Genomic DNA, 8,932 nt, shown 5'->3' with positions numbered 1-8,932 from the left:
AGTCTTGAAATTGCTTTATGGTTCGACCAGCCTATTATAAGGTAGGTAGGTCCAAGTGTTGGCTATTATGTGTCTCTATTCCGACTAGAAAGGTCATCCTTCCTTCTTCTAAAGTTCTTTTTCCAAGTGACATTGTTTTATACTTGGCTAATGAATGGAAAATCTCCTACATGGCGCACCAAATATTTATATCAAGCTCCGATATGAAAATGTTCCTAAAAGAATAAAAAGTAAGAAGAGAGGGGTCAAATACAAAGGTAGAGAGTGTTCTTCACGTTTGCAGTCTGACATACAAATTAAAAATCAAAATGAAGAAGGTTGAAAGGAGAGAAAGATAAATGATTTAAAACAAGATGAAACTTGTGATGACAATACTGGATGCTTATATTTAGAAATGAGTGGTATAGGGTCAATGAGGGATAATGATGATGTGATTGAATTGAATGTGTCATATCAGGTTAATGCAAATGTTCGAAATGTCCCTATCTATCCGCCAAGCCCCTGATGAAGAAAGTGGCCATTATGTCTTTTGAATCACTATATGCCCCCAACACCAACCATACATTTTATAGTATATTTTTAAGGGTTACAATTTTTTTTTGGCCAAATTAGAGTTACATGTTTTGACTATTACAAATATGACACATGCCTGTGCTTGGAAAGTGAGATTTTAAATTTGAATTAATTAAATATAATGGAATGCCTTTTCCGTGTATGACAAACAGAAGAAAATAATCACAAATATGTAGCAAGAGATATTTATATGTGAATGTGATGATGGTTTGATTTCAAATCAAGAGCAAATCTGACAGACTGGCAGTGCTAATTACATCAATTCTCATGCAAATTAAGATTACGTTAATTAAATTCTAAAAAAAATTACATTAACTAATTTCACCAATAATCTATAAAGTCCTTAATTGAAGCCAACAAAACATTGGCACAAAGACTCTAAATCAAACAAAGTAAAAACTAAAAAGCTTCCAGCTAGCGCTAGCCTCCATACCGACAGGCTTTGGTTCAATCATCCATCATGAGAGCTGCATGCAGTAGTTCAAAACTAAATGAAATGAGTTAAAAATACAACTCAAAGTAATTCCAAGCAATGTTCCAAAAAAAAAAAAAAAAGCTAAGTTCGAATGAATCTTGTGGAAATGGATGGATTGAAGTCTCACCTGCCGCTCCTGAATTCTCACTAAAGCATCCACTTCATAATTTACCTGTGACTAAAAATACGAATCATTAAAATTTGCAAATGTTGTATACATAATACATGCATAGAGAGGGACTTATATGGCCAATTTTAACTAGCAGAGGTAAAAGATAAAGAAATTAATAAGTACCACAAACCATACCTGCTAATCTTCTGATCTTCAATATGAACCTCTTGGATGTGTGCTATCTTGGACCAACCAGCACCCACTTCGGGTCGATATTTTTCACTCAATGTAGGACATTCTTGAATCTGTAGTTGTGTAAGCGAGGTGAGGCGATCCACGCCATCCGGAAGAGAGGATAATTTTGGGCAGTCAAGAATCTCAAGTCTTTGAAGTGATGACAGATTTTATAGCCATTCCGGTAGTACCTCAAACTTGGGACAATGGTGAATTTTTATGAGTTGCAAAGCGCTAGCAGATCTATCAAGAAGCAATCGCGGTAGGTCCTCCAACTGTGGTGCACCCCGTATTTCCAATTGCTTAAGGCACAAGTGAATGTCTCTGTCTTCTCTTTCTTCCAGTTCCATGCGTAAATTGATTATTGGGCATTCAATTATATCAATACACTCCAGCTTGGTTAGAAATTTCAGACTTCGTGGTAGTGAGACTAGCTTAGGGCAACATCTCATTGTCAATGTTCGAAGTGATGTCAGGTGTTGCATCCCTTCAAACAAATATTCCAGCGACTCGCATCTGTAGCAGTACAAGACCTGAAGAGAACTCCAACATCCTGGTCGAATCTCCCTTATATGCCTTCACTTATCATTTAAGTTATTGAGAAAAAATGAAAAACAATATACCTTTAAACCAACTTTTGTAAATTAAAAAAAAAATGATATAGCACATACTATTTATAAACTTAAAAGCATAAGATAATTCTTGGATGACAATTATGAAGAATAGATGATTTTTAAGTACTTAATTTTAAAGCTATTTGAATTTTAAATGTTATACATATTAGAAAAAGATGAGTTGAGAGATGAATTTTGTTTGATTTAAATAAAATAAAATAAAATATATATGGATTAAAAGATTTAGATAAAGTTAATCTTTGTAATTTTTAAAATTTAAAAAATGATTAGATAAGATTATTTGAAAAATAATGTAAATTTAAAAATTATTTATAAGATCCTATGTGTAAAAAATATAAATTATTCTCGTAAATGTTTACTTCATAAACATATGCATATATCCTATGATATAATATATATTAGATTAGATTAAAAATTTATTCATAAAATTTTGGATTAAACTCATCTCTATGTAAATTAATTAATATTAATTGGATTAAAATTAATAATTAATAATTAATAATTAATAAATTTTTAATATTGTTTTATTTTTTAACAAACTCCATATATCAATTTATAAATGTTGATTTGAAAATTAAATTATTATTTATTTGATCGTTTGAAAAAAAAAAAAAAAGAAGACTTTAACAACTTTACTTAAAGAATCATTACTTAAATCTTATCTACTCAAACTGGGACATCATTAGGGTTGTCCAAATTCAAGGAAGGAAACTTCTTTGTAACTTGCATATCTTGACAGCATAATAAATCTGTGCCCTTGTTCCTCGCTTTTTCCAACTTTGACTAATGCAATAGCCATGGAATTGGTAGTTCTCCCCTGTTTTCTCTGTACTTCAATACAAGCCCAAAAGTTCAATGCTATGTGATCCGATCATTATCTTTTACATCAAAAGTAATTGTTAATATTATTAGGGTCAATATGCAATTTAGTTTTTTAATTATATCGCTTTTAACTATATTGTACATATAAAAAAAATCACGATTAAGTAACTAAATTTTGATTTGTTAAGTATTTTGCAATAAACATTAACTTTATAAACAGTAAGTTAATTTGCTTAAAAAATAATTAATAATATTATGATATGTGATCAAAAAGTATCACATCATCTTTAATTTTTTTTTTATACTTTTTGAACTTAAAGAAAAAGAAAATAAGAAAATTTAAAAAAAAAAGAAAAAGAGAGAAAGGGATCACAGAGAAAGAGAAGGGTAGGAGGAGGGGGAAAGATGGTCCTTTTCTAAAAATTTATAATTTTATAATTTTTAATTTCTAAAAATGTTTTTATTCGTTTTCTTTAAAAAATTAGAAACTATTTTTTAAAATGACATATGAATCATTTTTTTTCTATATTTTAACTAACAATATTAATCAGTGGTGTAAAGTGTTTAACGAAAGCAAAATTGGGATACTTAATAGTAAATTTTTAAAATGTTAAATGATGAAAAGTGATATTATTCAAGATCAAATTGCATTTGAACTATTATTATTATTTTTAAATCTATATTGGTGCTTTTACTATTTGTCTTTTTCCTTTTTTTAAATTTTTAATGTTTTTGTTATATTAATTATTCTTTTGAAGCACAACATTTTGAAAATAACTAGGACCAATTATGGGTAAATTTTGTTTTGTTTTGTTATCACCATTTATCATATTTATTGGCAAAATTTATTTAATTTGAAAACTTCCAAAAAAACGAAAGATAAAAAAATAAAGGAGAATGACATATGGATTCCTTAATTGACCTTTTTTAAAAAAAAAAAAATTATCCAATTAAAAATAAATAGAAAAACAAAAAAGATTAAAAAAAGTAAAATATGAGAAAATAAAAAAATGGGAAAAATAAAAAAAGCTCATAGCTAATGTTACATTAACATCTCATATTGAGTTTAAAGTATTAATTTCTTAAATTAAAATTAAAAACAACTTTATTAATACAATAAATACATATATAAAATTAAATAAATAATAAATATATTTATATATCTTGAAATAGGTTAAGACAAAACAAATTAAATATGCTTCTGACCTAAATTTATTTTTATTTTTTTTAATTTTATCTGTTTCTTGTCAATCTTAATATAAAAAATTATCTTTCGTTAGATCAAGATTGATTGAAATTTATTGGATATAAATTATTTTATAATTTTTATTGACTGATATATTTTATTATAAAATTTATTTAATTAAAAAAATATTTAAAAAAGTGAAAAAAAAAAAGAGATGCCACGTCGACGCTTGTTGCATGTTGGCTAAAACAATAGACATCGATTTTGTTATTTCTTCATCAAGTCTAAGCTCTCTCCCACTCTACCCCTTTCTGTGTTGTACCTTCTATCAATTGGTTGTTTCTTTTACTTGAAGGTTATTGGCTGTAGTTCGTGTCATAATTGGAAGAATGCCCCTTCAGGTTGAGATTGTGATGGGACTTGAGGAAGAGTTTGGAATTACCATGGCAGAAGATAATGCCCAAAGCATCGCAACTGTTAAAGAAGAAGCAGATCTTATTGGGAAACTCTGCAACGTGAAAGGTGCCTAGAAACAAGGCCAAAGTTGGAGGTTCATATGCCATTGCCCATATTGATGTCACTTACCAGCCTGCTATATCTAAAATATTTTCCAATCTTCTTGTGAACTCTCGTCTATTTATTTGTTCATTCTAGAAAAACTCAAAATTGTTGGCTTTTTGGTTAAATTATGGATTTAACTTTTTGTGCTGTAAGTCAAGTTAAAACTATTTGATTTGATCGTGTGCTCTTTTAAATTGGTACTTGGTAGTGTTTAATTTTTTGTTTTGATAAGCCGTACATACAATTATAGGGAAATGGGCAATGTAGCTTTTAGTTTCGGGGGGCTTAGGCCCTGAAAAAGGTAACGCCCAAACAAAAGGCTCAACATCCAGTTGACACGACAGGACTGTTAAACCAAAAACTCAAATATCAGGTCAAGGTCTTGAATGACTTGGGGTGAATTTCATTGGGATGAGATAGTCTAAACTCTTACACTACACGACGGAGGTTGAAATCTCATTGGGTTGAATAAGAAATGGGTACTTCATGTTGAATGCCTGATGTTCCCTTTTCAAGCAAGAAGAGTTCTTTTGTCCCTAAGGAGTCACCCAACAGTTATGAGATGATGGTTTCATTCCAAAGGATCCAATCACAAACAGATAAAACACAAACAAATAGCTAAAACGTAAGTATTAGGGAAACAGATAAACAGGTCTGGTTCAAGACACATGATCGTCAAAGAAAGTAAAAGCTTTGAACAGACGGCGCCTTGCAGGGTTTGGCTGAATTTTCCCACACCATAAGAGCTACCCGCAGTGGTTTGATTTGAAGCCAAATGGTTCTGACCCTCCTGACCTCACGGTTTTGTCCTACAAAAGACGTTTCATAAGGCGGAGATGGTGTGAACCCTTTTATACCTCAGTGACCCTCCTATTATGTTCAATATGTGATTCATGACTCTTCCTTATGTAACATTCTCCCGCACCCAATCTCGTGATGCCCTTGTCACGGAGGCTGGCCACCCTGTCTACCTCCTTCGAGGTGCTTGGCGTGGATCGAACGGTTTAGGGCTGGCTTTGATACCACTTGTCACGGGTCGAGACTTAAGCTCCGAACCCGCACGGTTTCGAAACCCGAGCATTCACCCTTTCGGCGTCTCGAATCAGCCTGACCATCACGGTTCATATTTTTGTGAGGTATTGTTCGCTCTAGCCCCCTGGCCTCACGGTTTTATCTTGCAAAAGGCACCTCACAAGGCGAAAATGGTGTGAACCCTTTTATACCCCAGTGACCCTCCTATTATGTTCGATGTGAGATTCAAGACTCTTCCTTAGATCCGTGACACATGCACCTAAGTATCTCAATTTGACAGTAACTACAAAGAGAAACACAAGACAATATTGTAATTACATTCATCTTATAGAAAGCCCACAAGCTATGACTATTTCTATCACCTAGCTATAGTTAATTGTAACCTTTTAAAACGGATGATTATACTTTTATTTGCCTTTATCCATAAAAAAAAAAAGATAATTAGCAAAAAATCTCAATCAGACAGATCCTATAAGAGTAATAGTATATGAAAAAGTGTAGCAAAAATTGAAGGATTCTCATGAAATGTTTCTGATAACAAACAAGCTAAATAGATTGGATGAAATCGTCTCACCTGCTTGCACTTTTATTTTTTACCAAAGCATCCGGACTAATTTACCTATGATCATTTCAAAATCAATGCAAGTGTCAGATATTTCAGGAAGATGGATGAATTGACTAGCATATATCATTTAGAGCAATTTTCTTATAATTCTGTATTCTGGAAAATTTAATATGAAAAAAGAAATCTCATAAAGGAAGAAAAAAGAATGAGAGATTGGTAAACACCTTGAGCGGCGCTTGACGATCTACTAATCTTCAATATGAACCTCTTGAACGTGTGCAATCTTGGACCAATCAGCACCAACCCCAGGTTGTCAATTTTAGAGTAACGCAGGACATATTTGAATCTTTACTTGTCTAAGTGCAGTGAGGCGATTCAGTCCTTCGGGAACAGAGGATAATGCTGGACAACTTTCAAGCTCCATCCTGTTAAGTGATGTGAGCTTTTGCATCCATTCTGGTGGTACCTTGAAGTTGGGACATCTCCTTATTAGCATGGATTTAAAAAGGCTAGCTGATCCTTGAAGAAGCAATCGTGGCAAATCCTCCAACGCTTCTGCTTCCAATATTGTTAAAGTTTTGAAGGTCTTGGTCTTCTTCTCCTTGTTCCATTGACAAATTGATTTTTTGGCAGCCATTGATATTGATTTCCTCTAATTTGGTTAGAAATTTCAGACATCTTGGCAGTGAAATCAATCTAGAGCAGCTTTGGATATCCAATCTTCCAAGTGATGTGAGGTGTTGCATCCCATCAAATATAGATTCTATCATATCACAGTCGAACAAGAGCAACAACTGAAGCGAACTCTAACATCCTGGTTGAATATCCCTTAAAAACACAAAATCTGTGGCTATCTCTAGAAATCTGAGACTTAATCAAGCTTTGCAAACATTCAGGTACTTCAATCAGTGGAACGCCAGCTAACCGTAAAGTCAACAAGCTCTGAAGTTTATGGATAGAAGTAGGAAGTTTCCTCATTCTTCGACAGCTGGATAAGTCAAGATATCTTAAATGCTTCCAGGTGCCAACGGAATTGGGCAATACATCCAAAGATGAAGAGGAGAGATCAAGTAGCCGAAGGAACTCAAAATTCAAGATAGAAGCATTTACAAAATGTTCCTCAATTATCCTATTTCTTCCTGAAGAAGGTAGGATCACTAATGTCCGCACAACTTTTAAATTCTTCGAAAATGATTGTGGAGCTCCCAATGGATTATCATCCGAAAATAACAGATGTCGAGTATTTTTAGCAACATTTACTGTATGAGGATAAATTGTTAAGCAGTCATCTTGAGACTCATTTGACAAGAGATCATGCATTAGGCCATGGATTTTAAATGTGTAAAATGGATGTTTATCCTCGACATCTTGGACAGAACCCCTCAACCATAATTCTTTGAAATATCGTAACCCAACATCTTCTCACTCTTTATTTTGCTTAGGGCCTTCAATAAGTCCAATGGCCGTCCAGAATTGGACGATGTAATCAGTATCATAAATAGTGTCCTTTGGAAACAATGACAAATAAGTTAGACACCTTTGCAAATGAGATGGCGAATGACTATAACTCAATTTCAGCATAGGTAGGATGTCATTTTCATTTTGATTAAGTTTTCATATGTCATTATCTTTTATAAATTCCCATTCATGAAGCTCAGTTTTCATGTAGAGTAAGCTCCCTAAAGTTCTCACCGCCAATGGAACCCCTTTGAATTTTTTCACAATTTCGTCACCAATTCTCATAAGGTTTCGGTAAACTTTCTCATCCCCTTCCTGAAATGCCCGTTTTACAAAGACAGACAATCTTTATGGCTAAGACCATTCAAGTTGTACGGAGCAATAGTACCCACTGTCGAAGTAACTTTTGAACTTCGTGTAGTCACAATAATTTTACTTTGTTGAAAGTTACCCATTGTTATTAGTAAATCTCTCAGTTCCATCCATTTTACATGATCTTTGTTCCATACATCATCTAAAACAAGCAAAAAAGTTTTACCATTTAAAAGCATTCGCAAATGAGTTTGCAATGCATTAACTGGTAAGCCATTACATCTTTCCTCCGTAATGGAGTAAATAATATCACAAAGCAACCTAGCAAGATCAAACTCATCTGACACGTACACCCATATTTTCAAGGGAAAGACCTTAGTGATCGTTTCATCGTTGTACACAAGTTGAGCAAGTGTGGTTTTCCTTAAACCTCCGATTCCAACTATAGGGATGACGGGTATTTTTTAAAAAACGGTTGGCTTGACTAAAACATCTATGATGTTTTCTTTGGCTTGATTTCGACCCATCACATTAGAGGGTATAACGAAGGAGTGGGCATCTCTAAGACTAACATGTCGATTCTGAACTTTCTCTTCAAGTCCAAGATTAAATTTTTTGAAATCACTAGCAATCGTATCTAGCTTTTCATTGATTCTTTTGATTTTATGACTTATCCTTAAAGGGAATGCAAATGGAATAGAGAGGGCAGGGAATTGTACCAATTTGGTGGTGGTGCTTCGACGATTGATCAACTCTTTTTGCAGCGCTTCACACCTGAATTTATCAAGCACATCTTTAGCATCATATAAGACGTCTCTAAGCTTTCCCAAACTAAGGCGAAACGTCTTATTTGTTGGACCTAAAGCAACAAATACAACAACGCAGAAGTAATATATTATAATGTATCACAATAGATTTATAATAATAAACAATAATCAACATTCAACAACATAAGAAAAATAAAGCA

The 8,932-nt window shown here is 33.0% G+C and overlaps 1 pseudogene across 1 annotated transcript; it reads right to left on the bottom strand.

Annotated features, from left to right (window-relative positions):
• Positions 1–1,177: 1,177 nt before the first annotated feature.
• LOC149518160 (putative disease resistance protein RGA1) lies at positions 1,178–8,584 on the bottom strand (annotated as a pseudogene). Its single transcript, XR_016343645.1, has 3 exons — positions 7,033–8,584; positions 1,356–1,970; positions 1,178–1,220 (listed from the first exon to the last, which is right to left on the bottom strand). The product of XR_016343645.1 is annotated as a putative disease resistance protein RGA1 (transcript).
• Positions 8,585–8,932: the final 348 nt, after the last annotated feature.

This window comes from Durio zibethinus, chromosome 7, assembly GCF_047325235.1.
Source record: "Durio zibethinus cultivar Kanyao isolate XHJ-2024 chromosome 7, ASM4732523v1, whole genome shotgun sequence".
Taxonomy (NCBI): domain Eukaryota; kingdom Viridiplantae; phylum Streptophyta; class Magnoliopsida; order Malvales; family Malvaceae; genus Durio; species Durio zibethinus.
The sequence above is the reverse complement of the archived record's forward strand: the minus strand, read 5'-3'. Positions and strand labels throughout refer to the sequence as shown.